The 19870-nt window shown below is 43.8% G+C and overlaps 1 protein-coding gene across 1 annotated transcript in view; it reads left to right on the forward strand.

Annotated features, from left to right (window-relative positions):
- LOC132422870 (zinc finger protein 721) overlaps nucleotides 1-19870 on the forward strand; it is an 83130-nt gene that overhangs the window by 41882 nt on the left and 21378 nt on the right.

Raw genomic sequence — 19870 nt, forward strand, 5'->3', positions numbered from 1 at the left:
AGGAATTGAACCCATGCCCCCTGCATTGGGAGTGTGGAGTCTTAACCACTAGACCACCAGGGAAATCCATTATGGTATTTTAGAATGTACTGTGGAGTATTGCTGTTACAGTACAGGCATACCTCATTTTATTGTGCTTCACAGATACTGCATTTTTTACAAATTGTTAACTAAGTCTATTGACGCCGTATTACCAACAACATTTGCTCACTTCATGTCTCTGTTACATTTTGATAATTCTCACAATGTCTCAAACTTTTCCTTATTATACTTGTTATATTATACTTACATTATACTTGGTTATTATCAGTGATCTTTGATGTTACTATTATTCACTGAAGGCTCAGATGACGGTTAGCATTTTTTAGCAATAAAGTTTTTTAATTAAGGTTATACACATTGTTATTTTAGACATAATGCTATTGCACACTTAATAGACTACAGTCTAATGTAAACATAACTTTTATATGCACGGGGAAACCAAAAAAATTCGTGCGACTCACTATTGTGCTATTCGCTTTGTTGTGGTGGTCTGGAACCAAACTCGCAATATCTCAGGGGTCGGCCTTGTATAATGTTTATAGAACATTACTGTTAGAGTACAGATCTTTCTTGACTTATAAAGGGGTTATGTCCTGATAAACCCATTGTAAATTGAAAATATCATTAAGTTGAAACCGCATTTAATACACCTAACCTACCCAACATCATAGCTTAGCCTAGCCTACCTTAAACGTGCTCGGAACACTTACATTAGCCTACAGTTGGGCAAAATCATCTAACACAAAACCCATTTTTAAATTGAAGTATAGTTAATTTACAATGTTGTGTTAGTTTCAAGTGTACAGCAAAGTGATTCAGTTATATCTATATGTAAAGAATATATTCTTTTCCATTAGAGGATATTACAAGATATTGAGTATAGTTCCCACAAAGCCTGTTTTATAATAAAATGTTGACTCACTCATGCAATTTATGGAATACTGTACTGGAAGTGAACAACAGAATGGTCGTATGGGTACAGAATGGTTGTAAGTGCATCATCGGTTGTTTCCTCTCCTGATTGCTCTGGCTGACTGGGAGCTGCGGTGGCTGCCACTGTCCAGCATCATGAGACTACTGAATGCTAATCGCTTTCACTTCATTATAAAGTCAAAAATAGTAAAGTTAAACCACTGTAAGTCAGGGACTATCTGAATACTGTTTGGAGTATTGCTGTTAGCGTATAATGTTTATAGAGTGGAGATTTTTGAACAAACAAAATGGGACGGTTGAGAACACTAACATGACAAAGAGTCCATGTTATAATCGTAAGTGGGGAGAATAGGACAGAAAGCCATTCATTTAGAACAATAGCAATTTGAAGATGAACTCTGTGACTAGAAAGAAATTCACCAGAACGTCCACGTTGATTATATCTATGGGATTATGGGTGCCTACTTTCTTTGGATTTTGTTTCTTCCTATTCTACATTTTTTAAAAATTATTTTATTTTTTGGCTGCCCCACATGGCATGCCGGATCTTAGTTCTGCAACCAGGGATTGAACCCACGCTCGCTGCAGTGGAAGCACAGTCTTAACCACTGGACCATCAGGGAAGTCCCTACATTTTCTTAATTTTCCACAATGAGAATATATTATTGATACTTTGTGATCAGAAAAAGTTATTTATAGAGAACTATGTTCATATCTTGGAACAAATTTCAGGATGGCCTTTCCATTCTCCCTGTTCCCATGGGGTAGGTCAGGTATAGCCCCCTCAACAAAAGATAATTTATCATGAGCCATTATTCTAGGCTGAGAGGGAATAGTGGTTGGAAGAGGAAAGGAAAGGGAAAGCAGGAGTAAAATAAAAATATAAAGATGAAAATAAGGTGAAGGGACTTCCCTGGTGGCACAATGGTTAAAAATCTGCCTGCCAACGCAGGGGACACGGGTTTGTGCCCTGGTCCGGGAAGATCCCACATGCCATGAAGCAGCTAAGCTCGTACACAGCAACTACCGAGCCTGTGCTCTAGAGCTTGCAAGCCACAACTACTGAGCCCACGTGCCACAGCTACTGAAGGCTGCACGCCCAGAGCCCGTGTTCTGCAACAAGAGAAGCCACTGCAATGAGAAGTCCATACAACACAACGAAGAGTAGCCCGGGCTTGCCGCAACTAGAGAAAGCCCGTGCACAGCAACGAAGACCCAACGCAGCCAAAAATAAATAAATGTTTTTAAAAAAAGAAAAGATGAAGAAACTGTGTAATAAGTCAGGATTCTCCAGAGAAACAGAACCAGCAGGGGATCTGTGTGTGTGTGTAAAGAGATTATTATAAGGAATTAACTCACACAATTATGGAGGCTGACAAGTCCCAAGGTCTGCAGTTGGCAGGCTAGAGACCCAGGAGAACTAAGGTATAGTTGTCTGAGCCCAAAGGCCTAGGAACCAGGAGAGCTGATGGTATAGTTCCAGTCTGAAAGCTGGCAGCTTTGAGACCCAGGAAGGTATTTTAGTTCCAGCCTGAAAGCTGGAAAAAAAAAAAAAAAAAAAAAAGTTACAGGCTGAAGGCCGTCAGGGAGAAGGAATTCTCTCTTACTCAGCCTTTTTGTTCTATTCATGCCTTCAACTGATCAGATGAGGCCCACCCACATTAGGGAGGGCAATCTGCTTTCCTCAGTTGACAGATTCAAATGTAAATGTAAATATAAATGTGTCCAGAAACATCATGGACACACCCTGAATAATATTTGACCAAATATTTACCATCACAGAATTGTATAGGTTATAATTGGTGTGTTCATTTCAAAGGTAACAGCCTGCAGAACTAAAAGATCTCCACTTGGCTGCAGTGATAATGAGGGATTGCAAACTGGGTAACATCCAGTAATGGGAGGCAGACATTGCTGATGACTCTAGCAGAGAATTGGAGATATTTGCTTTGATTTTGAATACTTGGTGATGGTGGTAGTGGTATGTATACAGCATACAGAATAAAAGATCTGTATGGGAGGGATATAATCAGACTATGTGACAGATGCAGGTTTATTGCTTCAGGACTCCATGGATCATAGGCGGACAAGCGAGAGGAACTTTGTCAGTGGGAACATCTGAGACTCAGACATGCAGTAAGATATGAAGCCAGGACTGAGTGAGGAAGGCTATTGCTACAATACCGATTAATAAAGCACATGGACATACGAAGATTGCTGTTTAGGGAGAGTCTGACTGCCTTTGGTATCCAGATGTCAACAGAAACGGCCACTGGACACTTTGTTCACTCACCAATGCTGCTTTAATTCAGGTCCGCATAACCTCTCCACTGGGCTGCAGACTGGCATCCTTCTAAGTTCATCCTGCAGAGGATGTCAGAATAGTTCAGTGTCATCATTGTATGCATTTAAAAAATCATTCAGTGGCTCTATATCCTCCAGGAGAAAGCCCAAATCCCAATGTCCTCCACGATCTGGTCCCTGTCTTATTACTCCAGGTTTGTCTCCCACACTCCCACCCTCATCATGTATTCCAATGCATCCTTTGAATTAAGGGGAAAATTACCCAAAACTTTTCAATAAGGCAAAAGGATGCCTACATTTCTTTTCAATATCATGCTGAAGTATTGTCTGATAGGCCTGCCTACTTCTCTCATTTTGGGGGCAAGTGTTCCTTTGTTCCGTACCTAGACTCTGTGAAGTTAGTGTTAGCTCATAGGAGATTAATAAATTGCAAGCAGTTTCTGTCCGGTGGAATGCAAATTATTTCTGTTCATCTAAAAATATTACCCCAAAGGTTATGTTTTATTGCCCTGTGAGACTTCTCTATCTGATAGAAAAGATAACTCCAAGGGCTAAGGTTTTATTTTTCTGTATTTTTGTATCTAACTTGAAAAACTAAATCCATCATTCCTGACAAAATAAATCCCTGTTCCTCAAATGCTCTGCAAACTAGCTTTACTCACCTGGCTCCCTCATTAATAAATGTCCTTGACATGCGCTCACTATATATTTGTAGGACAGTCACATTTTTATCTATTGGAATATAATACTTTGACAATGGATACTCAACTACTCGACATCTTATGATTCTAGGAACATCCTGTACAATTTCATAGCTCTGGACCTTTGCACTTACCAGCCGCTCTCACTGGATGAGTCCTCTCTCACCTGGAAAAGTCCTATGCTCCCTTCCATACTCGGTCCTGAAATCTTCATTGGCATCCCCAGGCAGTGATGAACACACTCCCTTTGGACCTCCCCGTACCTTGTGGAAACTGGACCACACCTGGGACAAGCTATCACACTGCATGCACGTGTTTCATTTCTTGGTTTTGCATCCTCCCAGGAGAGCAATACATTACACTTCCCTCTTTATGTGCAGTACCTAGCTCAGTGTTAGGCGTAGGGGAGAAGCTCTGTAGATGGAGAAATGTCCCCCTGAAGAAAAAAATGGGGGGAAGGATATTCAAGTGGGTGTGGAGTGGGTTATGAGGGGGAAGCCCAGAATTGAGGGACAACGAAAGGAGAGCTGACCTAGAGATAGAGGTAAAAGAACGTAAGAGTGTAGACTGGGGCTTGGAGAGCCCTTTCCAGGGCTGGGGACTTTTTCTTGGTTTTGGTGGGCTTTTCTTCCCCCTACATCCCTGCCTTTATGCCAGGAAAGCATGCAAGGAAAAGATTTGCCTCCTTCTTACCTCTTTGCCACAGCAGTTTCTAAGCAACACGAGGTCCTCACAATGGAATTTCTGAAGGTCTGGGCTCTATGATCTTTGCTTCTCCCGATGGAGGACAAATGACAGAGATCAGAGACAAAGAGCTGAGTCTGGGACTCAGGGCCAGACTGATACCTGGTGTGGCACAAGGGCGTTTCCTCCTGGTATGGGATAGGTGAGCCAGAGGAGAAGAAAATAAGAGGATTATCTGGGGCTGAATCCCCTCACTTCCCATTAAATAATTTGCTGCTTTGACTGTTTCTAGAGAGTTTCCCCCTTGAGGGTCAGGGGAGTGATCTGCTCTGCCACGTCTACCCACTGGGAGCAGCGTTGGAGCCACCTGTGGGATCTGCCCTCACCTCATCTCCACATCCTCCAGCCCCACACCTCAGCCCTCATTACACCCTTTTCTTCCTAAACCACTTCTTCTCCTCTTGGTTGTGGCCTCCAGGGTACCCAACTTCCCTTAGGGAACATCTGACTGCATCTCCATTTTTTTTACAAGTCTAGATTAAGAAATATCTTTGGTCAAGTCTTGCTCTAGATCCCTGGGACACCTGTGGACCTTGCTTTGGAACAAATATCAAAGCAGTGGAGAGGAGGGCAAGCTTTCCAAAGAGTCACCTGAGTGACAAGGCAATGCCCAGGCCCTAATGGGCATGAGGTACCTTGACCGTGAGTGTTGGAATGAGCCTGAGGTCAGGAGTACCTGAATGATGGGGATGTCAGGACCTTCACAGAGCCCTTTGCTAATCTGCTTTGCAGTCAGCCTAGCAGATGTCCCCTTGTTCATTCAACATGTAAGCCCTTTTTAAGTACCTTACATTTTTGATCGAGTGATAAACAGGTCAGATAAGGACCCTCCCCTCATGGGGTTTCCTTCTAGTTGTGGGTGAGGTTATGCAAAGGGACAAAGGATAAATAAACAGGTAAAGATAATGATGCATATGATTAAAATAAAATAGGGCTATGTGCTGGAGCAAGCCTGGGGGCTTCTCAGAGGAGGTGACATTTGGATATAAGACGGAAATGTTGAGAAAAGGCCAACCAAGCAGAAGGGGAGTGGAAAAGTATAACTGGCACTCGTGGGAGAGGAAATCACGCGTGCAAAGGCCCTGAAGCAGGAACTGGTTTGACATATTTGAATCACAGGCCTGTGTTTCAGAAGGCAACGTGGAAAATAGTGTGAGATGGGTGTGGTCAAAAGTCAGGGTCCTGGTCATTCAGGGCTTCATAGACCCATGTGAGGAATTAGGGTTTTAATGTAAGAGAGATGGGAAGCCACTGGAAGGCTTTGTAGCAAAAATGATGTGATGTGATGTCCTTTTCTGATTTCTAAGTTTGCTCTAGCTGCTGTGTTGAGATTGGGCTGTAAGCGGGCCAGACTGTAGAAGCCATGGTGGGCTTCTAGGTCCATTCCTAGATGCGGCCGGAGTGGGAGAACGGGAACAGCTCCCTGGCCTTAAAATGATCTTTTCATTGCTGATTCCTGACTTAATGGCATTGTGATTAGAAAATGTTCCTTATGATACTGCTGCTTTTTTCTTTTTCTTTTGATTTTTTATTTTTGGCTGTGTTGCGTCTTTGTTGCTGCGCACAGGCTTTCTCTAGTTGTGGCAAGCAGGGGCTATACTTCATTGTGGTGTGCTGGCTTCTTGCTGTGGCTTCTCTTGGTGTGGAGTCCAGTCTCTAGGGGTGGGGGCTTCATTAGTTGTGGTGCACAGGCTCGGTAGTTGTGGCGCACAAGATTCATTGCTCCGCGGCATGTGGGATCTTCCCGGACCAGGGCTTGAAACCATGTCCCCTGCATTGGCAGGCGGATTCTTAACCAATGCGCCACTAGGGAAGTCCCAGTACAGCTTCTTTGGTACTTGTTGAGATTTGCTTTCTCCCTGGTATATGATCAGTCTTCCTACCTTTGCACGTACGCTCCAGAAGCACAGGCAGGCCCCTAGTTCCATGTGTGTCCCCTTGACCAAGCCCAGCAGCTGTTCCTCGAGGCTTCTGTGAATTTGCTCATCTCTATAAGACTCGTTGGTTACGACACGCAGGACATTCAGGCATCTTGTCCCTCTCAGGTTCCATCAGTTTTCGTGTCTGTCTTTTGAGGCTGTGAGAGGATCACAGTCTGGGTCCTGTCCCTTCCCCTGGAACCGCGTCTCCAGACAGCGTGTCCCTGATGCTGTCAGCCCCCAAGACTGCCCCCAGATTCCACACCAGCACAGCCTCCTCCAGCCCTACCACACTCCCGTCCTCACACTTAGGGGTGTTGCTCATAACTGCTTTTAGAGAGAACTTATTTCATTTCACTTACAATCATTGCATGGTGTTCACCTTGCTTTTCCTTTTCTTTGCAATATGAACACATGAGCTCTACCTTTGGAACATTTGAAGTACACAGCGCAGTGTTGTTAACCACAGGTGCCTCTAGAACTGATGTTTTCCAGTCATACACACGTCTTTATTTTTAGTTTGAACTTTCTTTTTTATTAATGTATAGTTGATTCACAATATTATATTCATTTCAGGTGTACAGCATAGCGATTCACAATTTTTAAAAGTTACCTGTCACGCATTTTTTTTTTTTTTTTTTTTTTTGCGGTACGCGGGCCTCTCACTGTTGTGGCCTCTCCCGCTGCAGAGCACAGGCTTCGGACGCGCAGGCCCAGCGGCCATGGCTCACGGGCCCAGCCGCTCCGCGGCATGTGGGATCTTCCCGGACCGGGGCACGAACCCGTGTCCCCTGCATCGGCAGGCGGACTCTCAACCACTGCGCCACCAGGGAAGCCCCCTTTTTTTTTTTTTTTTTAATGTCAGTGACAAGTTTTGAGTGTTGAACCCCACCCAATCCCATTTTTCCCATAAGCCCTGTGGCTTTCACTGTGTGATTATGCATAATATTGGTTAGCAACACCTATGAAAAAGTCTTGTTTAAAAACAAACTTCCCTGGAGGGGGCAAGTTCCAGCCCACTGGCTGAAACTCATTAAGTTCAACCACGTCGTGACCTTCTGCCCTGTTGTCACTCAGGGAAAGGGGGTGGGGTCTCATGACTTGTCCAGTCAGGGGCGCAGCATGGGAAGGTGGGTGGGGCAACACTTAGCCGACCGCTTAGAGGCACCTGTAGGTGCTCAGCGTAGCGTTTCATCGGCTCTCCCGGGTCCCAGGTGTCTGTCTGCAGCGTATATGATGCTGTGAACTGCAGAGGCGGCAGGAGTGGAAGTGAGGACCCCAGGGGAACCCCAGAAGCCAGGAAATGGTGAGTTGAGGGGCCAGGTGTCCCAGGACAGGGAGGAGGGGTTGAGTCGGAACCTGCCACTGTGGGACCCGTACCCTGCTGCGGTCAACTCCGGAGTCTGCAGACCGAAGTCCGCCCGGGGCTCAGCTCAGACCTAAGCCCCCTCCAGCTCTCAGCGCGGGGGCTGGGCCAGCTGCCGAGACTTCGGGCGTCCTGTCCCATCACTGTGCGTGGTGACTTTGGCCCCGGAGCCTCTCTGGGCAGCTCTGCACCCGCTACCTGTCTCTCCTCAGATTGTGCATTGAACTCGGGTAGAGTCTTCAGACTCTGTGTCTGGTCTTTAAGTGTGGGTGGAGCTTTAGTCTGTGGGGACCCCAGTGCCACCTTTCTCCCCAAGAGGACCCGTTTTCTCCTGAGTTCTCCAAATGTTTGGGGAAGCAGAATCTCGAAACCACGAACCTGTCGCCCCAGCCTAGCTCTTCCTAGGGCTGGCATTAAATCCATAAATTCCAGGTCCCTTCCCGCCTTCCCAAAGCCAACTGCGTCTCTAATTCACAGTATCATTATCAACTATTTGTCCTCCGTGGTGCATGTCAAACAGACGCGGTATGTTTTTTTCCAGGGAGGAAAATTTATGCGTTATTTATTTAATAATAAAATCAATAATATTATTAATGGAAATAAAAATTATTTAATGCTCACCATATATCAGGGACTGTGCAAACACCTTACCCAGATCTCATTTAATTCTAACACCTAATATATATATATATATATATATACATATATATATATTTTTTCCAGTACGCGGGCCTCTCACTGTTGTGGCCTCTCCCGTTGCGGAGCACAGGCTCCGGACGCGCAGGCCCAATGGCTCACGGGCCTAGCCGCTCCGCGGCATGTGGGATCTTTCTGGACTGGAGCACGAACCCATGTCCCCTGCATCGGCAGGCGGACTCTCAACCACTGCGCCACCAGGGAAGCCCAGGTGTCTTCTTGATGTGGTGGTACGTTGAGGGTGGAAAGGAAATGTTTTATAGTCCCATGATTGGGTCTCGGTATGTGACCATGGACTGTGACCCTTCTGTGGTATAAGAAAGATATTTGGTCTTTGTCCATGGTTCTTAGCAAAGACCTCCTAAAGCCCTTGGAATTTCCCATGTGATAAGGGTGATAGTAGCATCTTATGTTCTAATGAGGCAACTGTTTCCAGACCCATAGATGATTTCATGATGGGGGATGGTTACCAGGAAGAACAAGCTATGATTAGAGGCTTAGAGCTTTCAGCCCAGCCCATGCTCAAGCCCCCAATGTTGAAAACTCCATCAAAACCCCTAAACCTCGGGATTCAGAGATATCTCAGTTGGTGAACACATCACTGTGCTGGGAGGCTGTCATGCCAGGAGAGGGCATGGAACCTTCCTACCCCTGCTTCCCTACTTTGCCCTGTGCACCCTTTCCATTCGGCTGTTCCTGACTTGTATCTTTTTGTTTGTTTGTTTGTTTGCGGTACGCGGGCCTCCCACTGTTGCGGCCTCTCCCGTTGCGGAGCACAGGCTCCGGACGCGCAGGCCCAGCGGCCATGGCTCACGGGCCTAGCCGCTCCGCGGCACGTGGGATCTTCCCGGACCGGGGCACGAACCCGTGTCCCCTGCATCGGCAGGCGGACTCTCAACCACTGCGCCACCAGGGAAGCCCCCTGACTTGTATCTTTTCAGATAAACTGATAATAATAAGTAAAGCATTTTTCTTAGTTCTAATAGTCATTCTATCAAATTAACAGATATGAGGGGTTATAGGGAACTTCCGAATTTGTAGTCAGCCATCCAGAAACGTGTGTGGCCTGGGCCTTGCATTTGCAGCTGGCATCTGACACGGGGGCCGTCTTGTGGTGTTGCAGGAAGGGGAACCCCTTCCAGGGCCTGAGAATGGGCTCTTGTCTAACACTCAGAAATGAATTGTCCAAGGAGACACACATGCTGACAAAGCGAGAGATTTCACTGGGAAGGGGCGCCCGGGTGGAGAGCAGCAGGGTAGGGGAACCCAGAAGAACTGCTCTGCCACATGGCTCAAAGTCTCACGTTTTATAGTAATGGGGTTCGTTTCTGGGTTGTCTCTGGCCAATCATTCTGACTCAGGGTCCTTCCTGGTGGCACGCCCATCGCTCAGCCAAGATGGATTCCAGTGAGAAGGATTCTGGGAGGTTGGTAAGATATACGGACTGGCATCTCTTTTCTCCTTTTGACCTTTGCCGAATTCTTATGGTTGGTGGTAGCTGTTAGTTCATTCCTTACCAGAACCTCCTCTTGTAAGATAACTCATTGCAAGTGGTTACTATCGTGTCTGGCCAGGGTGGGCAGTTTCGGTCAGAGGTTCCCCCAACAACAGGACTGGGCCCTTCAACTGTGGAATTTGATGTTAACTTTGGTTAGTGGTAGAATTGAGTTGTAAGACACCCAGTTGGAATTGGAGAGCTGGTGAAGTGGTTTCAGAAAACACACCACGTGTTTGCTGTTGGGGTTTAAACAAAACAAAACTCTCTACCTCACAAGTCTTTCTGAGGTCTCTCTCTCTCTCAACTTAGGTCAGGCAGAAAGGCTAGAGGGGACTCAAGTTAGCAAATTTCCCCTGTTGCCAAAAAAACGTTGGCTCTCTGTGCACTGATATTGAACAGAAATATGGAGACAGAGTTTTTGGAGGAAAAGAAAGATAGCTTTTAATTCTTTGCCAGGCAAAGGGGAAAACACAGCAGGCTAGCACCTCAAGAACTGTGCCCTCACTTCCTGAGGAGTCAGAGGAGATCTTATAGGTGGTGCTCGAAGTCCTGTATGATAAGGATCAAATCATGAAGGTCTTGCATTTTTCTTCTTCTTGCATTATTTCAAAACAGTCACAGCTGGAGTCAGGCAGCCCATCCCGGTAACTGGGCCTGTTTGTCTCTCGTTTATTGGCCTGTGACCTTCTTTCTGAAATGCAAAAAGCGACAAGGGGTGACTTGTAGTAAGGGAGTGCAGGGAGCTTAAACACCAGGTGAAGGATGTAATTTACATCACACAGAGTTAGGGGGTGATAGGTGCAGGATGTAATTCACATAGTGTCAGGTAGTGATAGGTTAGCTTTGTGAAGGACTAATCTAGTTACAGACACTACAGATTAGTAACAGTTAAAATATAGCTAGGAGTGATTAACTCTTTCAGGCCTGTTTGTTTCTTCTCTAGCCTGATCACTGTTCCCTTAACTTTCCTTGTTCTCAGGAGAGGAAAAACTTCATTTCTATTTTTGCTGCAACAAACTCCCCACTGCTGGTTCATTCCCTCCATATCAGTGGAGGAAGGGAAACGGGCATCATTCTTGTCTGGCTGAGGACAAAACTTCAGTTTTGCTCCACTTGACAAACACCAGCTGTCTGGCCCAGGGGCCCATCCATCTCCTACTTCACCCTCCCACCATGTCAGTTAGGCACTGGCAAAACAGACTCTTTTGAGGACAGGCATTGTTAAGAGCAGAATATTGTGGGCGTATTTCAAATTTTCTATTTTACTCTCTCTCCAATTTGGGAGACAGCAGTCGGCCCTGTGATTAATGGTTTGATAGATCCGAGCCGTTAATTTTAGGTTTGTTTGCTTTCTTCTGGTGAGGATAATAGGAATGTCCCCTTCTGTGCTCTTTACATGCCAGATGAGAATCTAGAAGTCTGACTCCCTTTTTTTATGTTTGACTGCTGACAACTTTTAAAGCCTCATCCTTCCTTCTCCTGGTGCCCCACATCTGTACAAGATGACAAGAAGCCCTGGGTGCTTACTTCTTTGGTGCTGGTAAGAGATGAAATCCTTGGTAGCCTCTGCCTTTATGTGCAAAATCTCACACTAGTCCGCCTCCTAATCTCAAGTCAAACAAACAAGCAAACAAAAACCTCAGGCCGAAATTTGCAGCAACATGGATGGACCTAGAGATTCTCATACTGAGTGAAGTAAGTCGGACAGAGAAAGACAAATATCATATGATATCGCTTATATGTGGAATCTAAAAAAATGGCACAACTGAACTTATTTATAAAACAGAAATAGAGTCATAGATGTGAAAAGCAAACATGGTTACTGGGGGGAAAGGGGGGTGGGGAAGGTTAAATTGGGAGATTGGGATTGACATATACACACTAACATATATAAAATAGAGGGACTTCCCTGGTGTCCAGTGGTTAAGACTCTCCACTTCCAATGCAGGAGGCACAGGTTCAATCCCTGGTCTGGGAACTAAGATCCCATGTGCTGCATGGTGTGGCCAAAAAGTTTTTTTAATTAAAATAAATAAAATAGATAACTAATAGAGACCTAATGTATAGCACAGGGAACCCTACTCAGTCCTCTGTAATGACCTATATGGGAAAAGAATCTAAAAAAGAGTGGATATATGTTTATGTATAATTGATTCTCTCTGCTGTACTGCAGAAACTAACACAACATTGTAAATCAACTATACTCCAATAAAAATTTTTAAAAAAACAAACGAAAAAAACTCAGGCCAGGCTCCTTGCCTTGTTCTGTCCAGGCACTTCCCACCTGCTTAAGAGGCCTTCCCTGCCCTCCCCAGACACTTCCATTATGGAAGTAATAAACTCTTTCATATGTTCCCGGCAGTAATGTGTTGTCAGTCAAACCTAGGGTAGGGACCCCCCCTAACACAGTAGGTTACCATAACAGTTATAGAAGGGGTAAGGTATTGTCAACTGAAAAAAATATTCACAACCTGAAAGTTGAGAGTTGTGTTTTCTTCAGTGGACATAATGAGGAGTTCAAGTCCGGAGGCAGCATTTCAAGTAACCCTGAGAAAACTGCTCTGAGGAGGCGAGAGGGGAGCTAGGATATATAGGAGTTTTGCAACAAAGGGCAGGTAGTAGGAACAAAAGATTACTGTTAATAAAAGAAAACTAGTTACAGTAAGTCCCCTACATAAGAATGAGTTCTGGTTCTGAGAGCACGTTCATCAGTCCGATCTGTTTGTAAGTCCAACAAAGTTAGTCTAGGTATCCAGCTAACACCATCGCTATATGGTACTGTACTGAAATAGGTTTATAATACTTTTCACACAAATAATACATTAAAAAAAGAATAAATAAAACATTTTTAATCTTACAGTACAGTCCCTTGAAAAGTACAGTAGTACAGTACAACAGCTGGCATACAGGGCTGGCATCGAGTGAACAGGCAAGAAGAGTGACTGACTGGAGGAGAGAGAGGAGGTGGGAGATGGTAGAGCTGAAGGATCTTCAGCAATAGGAGATGGAGGGCAAGCTGCAGTTTCACTCAAGCCTAACGTTGATGGAACGCTCATTTGCATCTTTGAAAGTCCGCAACTTGAAGGGTTGTTTGCAGGGACTTACTGTATCTCAAGTTAAGGAATTTAGCGCTTTTCTATGTATGGGAAGATGCAAGAGTGTGGGTTCACTGAAACCATTCCTTTGATATGCACCTCAGCTATCTCGGGTCAGTATCTTGTGTTTTCACATCCTGAGTTTCCTCCGGGCTCACCGGCTCACCTTTTCGGCACTGCAATCGCTGATGACTGTGACATCGTTTGCTTACTGATATGGCAGGCAATATTTTATTTCTCAGTATCTTTATCAATACACTTTGCTTAATTGTTCTATTGATAAATACTCCAGATTTTTACGTATCAGTGCACGCCACCCTTTATTTTTAAAAGGTACAAATGATGATGAATTTATGTAATCCATTTTTTCTAAATATTGGGTTGGCCAAAATGTTCATTTGGGTTTTTCCATAATGTGGAAAAACCCAAACGAACTTTTTGACCAACCCAATAGATACATGGCTTGTTACTGTGGATGAAAAATGCTGCCTGCCATATCGATAAACAAAGGATGTTGCAGCCATTAAGTCATCAGCCATCAAGCCATCCCCAACTGTGCACCCTGAGGGGATTCAGGGTGGAAAAAAGGATACTGGCCCTAGATAGTTAAGGTGCATATCAAAGGAATGTTTTCAGTGAGCCCAGACTCTCGCATCTTCCCACATGTAGAAAAGCGCTAATTCATTAACTTGAGATACCTGGTTTTCTTTAATTAACAATAATCTTTTGATGTTCCACTACCTTGTTTTTATCGCAAAACTCCTATATATCCTGGCTTCTCCCTTACCTTTTTGGAGCCCCTCAGAGCTACCTGAGAGACGGCCTCCCAGGCTTGAGTCCTCAGGAAGTCTGCCACATAAAACATAATTCTCAACTTTTATATTGTGCATTTTTTTCAGTCGATATTACTAATTTTTGCTGCCAAAACCATGAATGAAAACTCAGATTGCCACCTTACAGGGCAAAAAAACATATACAAATTATGTTATTTTCCAAACTGAATTTCTTCTTAAAATTTTTATCATAAAATATATTCAGGGAAAAATGTACAAAATGTTTTGTGGTAAGATTTAGTAATAATATACACATCCTTGGAATCATCATGAAGATTCTTAAATGGCCTGTGGGCAGTGGTGAGGTGTGCTGATGTTCCCATGCCTGACTTATCTCCATCCTGCCCCATTCATGACCACTGTCCTGATTTGTTTATCTACATACCCTTACCATCTAAATATTTTTCACTCAGCAGTGTTCTTTCAGTTTTACCTCCTTTGACCTTTCGACAGAGTATTGATGGAATTCCATTGAAAAGGTGGTCTCTCTGCCTGTGTTTCACACATGCTAGTGTTTGAGGCTTCAGGGCTGGTCTAGGACTGTGGGGTTCATCCTCCCACCAGAGCCAAGTGCCCCTGAGGCCAGGGGACTTAAAGTACCAGATGAGTGAGGGTGGGGAGGGGGGACAGAATTCTCCTAAAGGAAATGGTTAAAGATGAAAGTGGAACAGAGTCTTTTTTTTGGGGGGGGGAGGGTGGGAGCTGCTCTGTGGGGCTTGTGGGACCTTGGTTTCCAGACCAGGGATCCAACCCGTGCCCCCTGCAGTGGAAGCACGGAGCCCTAACCACTGGACAGCCAGGGAATTCCTGGAACAGCCTCATTATTACCGAATAGTGAGGACACAGAAGTGTCCATGTTTGTGAAGGGTCACAGTTCTGTGCCAGGCCTTAGTGGCCTTACGGTTTGACGATGTGTCCTTGGAGAGAACATTTCCCACGCACTGCCAGGACAAGGTTGGCTCAAAGACGCGACCTCCGCCCTCCTGTCACTCAGGCATGGGGGGGCGGGGCCCTGTGAACTGTCCAATCAGGGGAGTCGCCGATTATTTTACGTGGCGGTGCTGCTACGATGACGCCGGAGGCGTGGACTGCGTGCTCAGTGCCGCTTGTTCTGACGGTGGCCGTATCAGCTCCTGCTGCCCTTAAAGGCTCCAGGTGGTTATGCCGCATTCTGTGTCGCTGTGACCGGCACTTGCCGCGGCGGTCATGGGGTGGACAACCGGAAACTCCAGAAACCGAAAAACGGTGAGTGTGCGGGGTCGGGTGTTGGGAGAGGGAGGCGGTGGGACTGATGGAACCGGGCCTCCCGTGCGGCCAACTCCAGAGTCTGCGGACCCGAGTCAGCCGGTGGCGTGCCACACAGCCTTAGGGGCTGGGTCGACAGCGGGGACCCCCGGGTGTCCTGTCCTGTCCCTGCGAACCCGAGTCTCCCCCACACGGCGCGGTGGCCATAGGGAGGGACTCGGGGCAATCGTGACTCGGTCTCTTGGGTACACGTGTGGGAGCAGCTGTGGTCTGGGGGTGTCCGGTTCCCCCTTTCTCTCCAGGGGAATCATTTTACTCTCACTTCTTAAAATGTTTGAGGAACAGGATCTCAAATCCACGACCCTGTCCCCCCAGCCTAGCTCTTCCTAGGGCTGGCAATAAATCCCTAAATTTACAGATGTTTCCCCGCATTCCCAAATGCCATCTTCCCCTCTGCAGTTCATAGTATCACTAATAACTGTTTTTCTCCGTGGTGCGTTGCAAACGGATGCAGTATTTTAATTGTTTAATCATTTATCAACGGAGCCATGGATGGCTCTTTTTAAAGATTTATTGTTACAGCTGTTTTACTTGAGAGGAAAGCAGAGAACCACTACCTGGAATATGTTATATGGAATGCTTGTGCCTCTCCTCTCAAAATCCTTCTTGGTCACGGACATCCTATGGGAAGACCTTTGGGTGGAGGGTCCTCTTGAGAAACTTTCCTGGGTGATCTTTTTTCAGCACTGCCTCCGTTCCTGAGTTTCTCTCTTTGAAAAGATTTATTCACTTATTTGAGACTCAGTTTTTCAATAAGTGTAAATTTTATTTATTCAGTAGACCTGGGGAGACAGTATAAAGTTTTTCCAAAGAGGCAAGAAAGGTGAATTTCAGAAAAATATTTCATTATTACATTCTGTGTGTTAAAATTTTTGTTTCCTTTTTTTTTTTTCCCCACCCTGAGTGGATGTAGTAATATTCTGAGGTCTTTTGGGTGATTTCCAATGGCATATCAGGACTTAGACTTGCAAAATCTAGAAGTGTTCCAATACGATTGTTTACAAATCAGTTTCTTTTTTTGGAATTAATTCATTGACATCTTCATTTTCCGACAGGAATAGGTGTTTTGGGATTTTCCTGTTGAAAAAAAAAAAATTGCCTTACAGTCTTCTCTCTTCCTTTACACATAAATACTGGGTTGAGTGATTTTTCTGGATTATTGAATCACTGGGTTTATGTCATTTAAATCATCATTGGTGATCCAAAGTATTGTGACTGGAGCAGAGGCCTGAGGCCAGTGACTCCAAACTAAAGTTCCCATCTGGAGCCGGCAGTGGGGGGGTTTTCTTTGGCCTAGATGTTTTATGTTTGAGTTCTGCATCCATGATATAGCACTCAGAGTGTATTTTGTGTATTAAAAAAGTCTGTGGTCAGGAGTTCTGTCTCCTGGACAAAAAGTTTATGAATTTGGGAGTTTAAGTCGGATCTTAAACTGAATCTACCTGAGAATTTCCTCACTTGTGAGAATGTGAGGAGAGTTCTCTCCGGTGACTGTTCAGGTGTCCCTACCCTCCTTCACCAGGGACTGACCCACCTTAGGGGTTGTATCTCAACCTGGGTATCTAGACCCCAAGCTTGGGAATGCGTTTAACTTTCTGAATGTGGGTTTTCGTTCTTAACTGTGGGCAAGCAGACTTCTTACCTGAGCTGATTTGAATATTTGTGTTTCTTTTCTTTAGATGCCTTTATCTATTGGATATTTCAGTCCTTTAACTCTAGTTTCCCTTAGCAGTTTGCAATTTTATTTCCTTGGTGAGTGTATGTGATGTTTGATTTCTTAGGCTTTGAAAAATATAAGTTGATTGAAAAATATGTGTTTAAGGCAAGAAAATCCTGGAACCAAACAGAATTTCTGTGCCTTTTAGGCAACAGAATCTTAAGCTGTGAGATGGGTATGTTTAGGTTCTCAGGCACATTTTTCATTTTTAGATCAGTTTCTGTATGTGCTTGTCCCTAGAGAACTTTGATATTTAAAAGGCTGTACAATTCTTAAGGCAAGTGAATTTCTACTTGTGTTGATGAGTGAAAAAAACTGTTGAATTTCTGTTTTAATTGATATGAGAAAAACTACTCAAACTTAGGAAAGTCTTTGAAAATCCTAGTAGGTTTCTTCATGGATTAAATGCAAACCCCTAATCCATTATAATATGCTACTCATTCCTGACCATATCCTGAATGTGAAATATAGTGGAGGGACAAACTATGATGTCGTTTGTCCTTTTAGTTAGAAAGACATTTGAAGTTTTTCACTTTCTACAGTTTGCAGTTTTATACCCAATAGTGTTTAAAGAATTAAATTTAGAATGATTTCCTATGTAGAAAAATTAAAATTAATTTAAAAATAAATTTAAAGTAGCAACAGTTAATTAAAAACAGACTACTAGGTAGGAAAGTACGGTGTATATAAATTTCTCTTAATTTTAAATAATGTTTGTAAAGGATTTAAAAAATAGTAAGGTATGAAACAGTGAGATATCCAGTTTTTTAGAACATTTTAGGCTTACAGAAAAATTGATCAGAAAGTACAGAGTGTTTCCACTTGACCCTTCTGCATCCACACAGTTTGTACTATTTTTTTACATCTCATATTATTATGGTATATTTGTTACAATTCATGGTTCAATATCGATGCTATAAAGTCCACTGTTTATATTAGCCTTGACTCTTTGTGTTATACAATGTAGGGGTTTTGGCAAATGTATAATGACATGTATCCATCATTTCTATAGAATAGTTTAACTTTGCTAAGGATACTCTGTGCTTCACCTGTTCATTCGTCCTTCCCTCAAACCCCCAAATCCTTCCCAAGCAAAGATCTTTTTACTGGCTCATAGTTTTATCTCTTCCAGAATGTCCTAAACAGTAGGAATCATACAGTATGTAGCCTTGTCAGAGTGTCTTCTTTCACTTAGCGATATGCTTCTAAGTTTCCTGTTTCATTCAGGCAAATTATGCTCAGAGACTGAGACTGTCTTTGCCAGTAATTTATTTAACACAGGTTCACTGCGGGAATTATAATTTATAATATTTCACAAGCCAATAGCAAATAGGATAATGTCTCTTAATAAGCCAGTAAAGACATAACGTACCCCAAACCAATGATAGTTTAATTACACTGTTGTTCCAGCCAAAGGGAAGATGAAAGAAATAAAGTCCAAATTTAGTTGAGTTGCACCTTTATATGAATTGGTTCGTGATAGTGTCAGTCCTTCCAACTAAAAGCTGGGTATCAGATGCCCACTTAGATCCCTCCCTGCTGGGCAAAGGCACTAGTGTTGGCAGGCAAGGTAGGCTGCTTGGTCCAGGGACCATTTCATGGCTTGCACCACTGCCTATGAGGAGTAGGCTCGCCAAGGCAGAAACAAATATGTCCCTTCTCTTCCTGAGACTGCTGCTTGGTTTAACACCATTGCTATCCAAGAGTAACCTGGCCACAGCAGGAGCAAGTGTCTCATGATCTTCTGAGAGCCTTTTAGATTAGCAAAGAGTAGCCTTACCCAGACTGAACACTCAACTTAAGTCCTCACAGATTCTTGGTGTTTAAAGTTTAAATGTCCGTCACATGATTGTCACTTCTCCACATGTTCATAATGATAAGCACAATTTTGATGGCGTCATCCTGACATGGCCTCCCAAAGTAAACAAATTCACTCTTGGACCAAAATATCTTTACTTGAGCCATAAGCAGGTAGATCAAAACAACTTCACTTAAGCCATAAATGCATTAATTTGAAATTATAACAAACCAGTACACAGCAACTTCCTCCTTTCTGTTGATAGCTTGATAGCTCATTTCTTTTTATCACTGAACAATATTTCATCATATGGATATACCACTGGTTGTTTATTCAACTATTGAAGTGTATCTTGCTTAACTCTAAGTCTTGGCAATTATGCATAAAACACCTATAAACACTGATTTGCATATTTCTGTGTGAAGACAAGTTTTCAACTCATTTGGGTAAATATAAATATACAAGGAGTATAATCTAGGAGCTAGATCCTATGATAAGGGTATGTTTAGTTTGTGAAAAAACCGCCTGTCTTCCAAAGTAGGCGTACCATTTTCCATTCGCATCAGCAATGAGTAAGGATTCCTGTAGCTTTACATCTTCATCAATATTTGGTATTCTGAGTGTTTTGTATTTTACCTGTTGTAATAACCGTTTAGTGGTATCTATTTGTTTTATTTGCAATTTCCTAATGATATTTGATGTTGAGCTTCTTTTCATATGCTTATTTAACATCTGTATATCTTCTTTATTGATGTGTGTGCAAATCTTTTGCCCATTTTTCCCCCATGTTTGGGACTTTATTTTTTTTCCTCAGGGATTCTTGCTTATTTTCAATTTTGCCCCCTTTTTTTTTTTTTTGGCTGTGCCACACAGCATGTGGAATCTTAGTTCCCCAACCAGGGATCAAACCCATGCCCCC

The sequence above is a fragment of the Delphinus delphis genome, chromosome 3, assembly GCF_949987515.2.
Source record: "Delphinus delphis chromosome 3, mDelDel1.2, whole genome shotgun sequence".
Taxonomy (NCBI): Eukaryota; Metazoa; Chordata; class Mammalia; order Artiodactyla; family Delphinidae; genus Delphinus; species Delphinus delphis.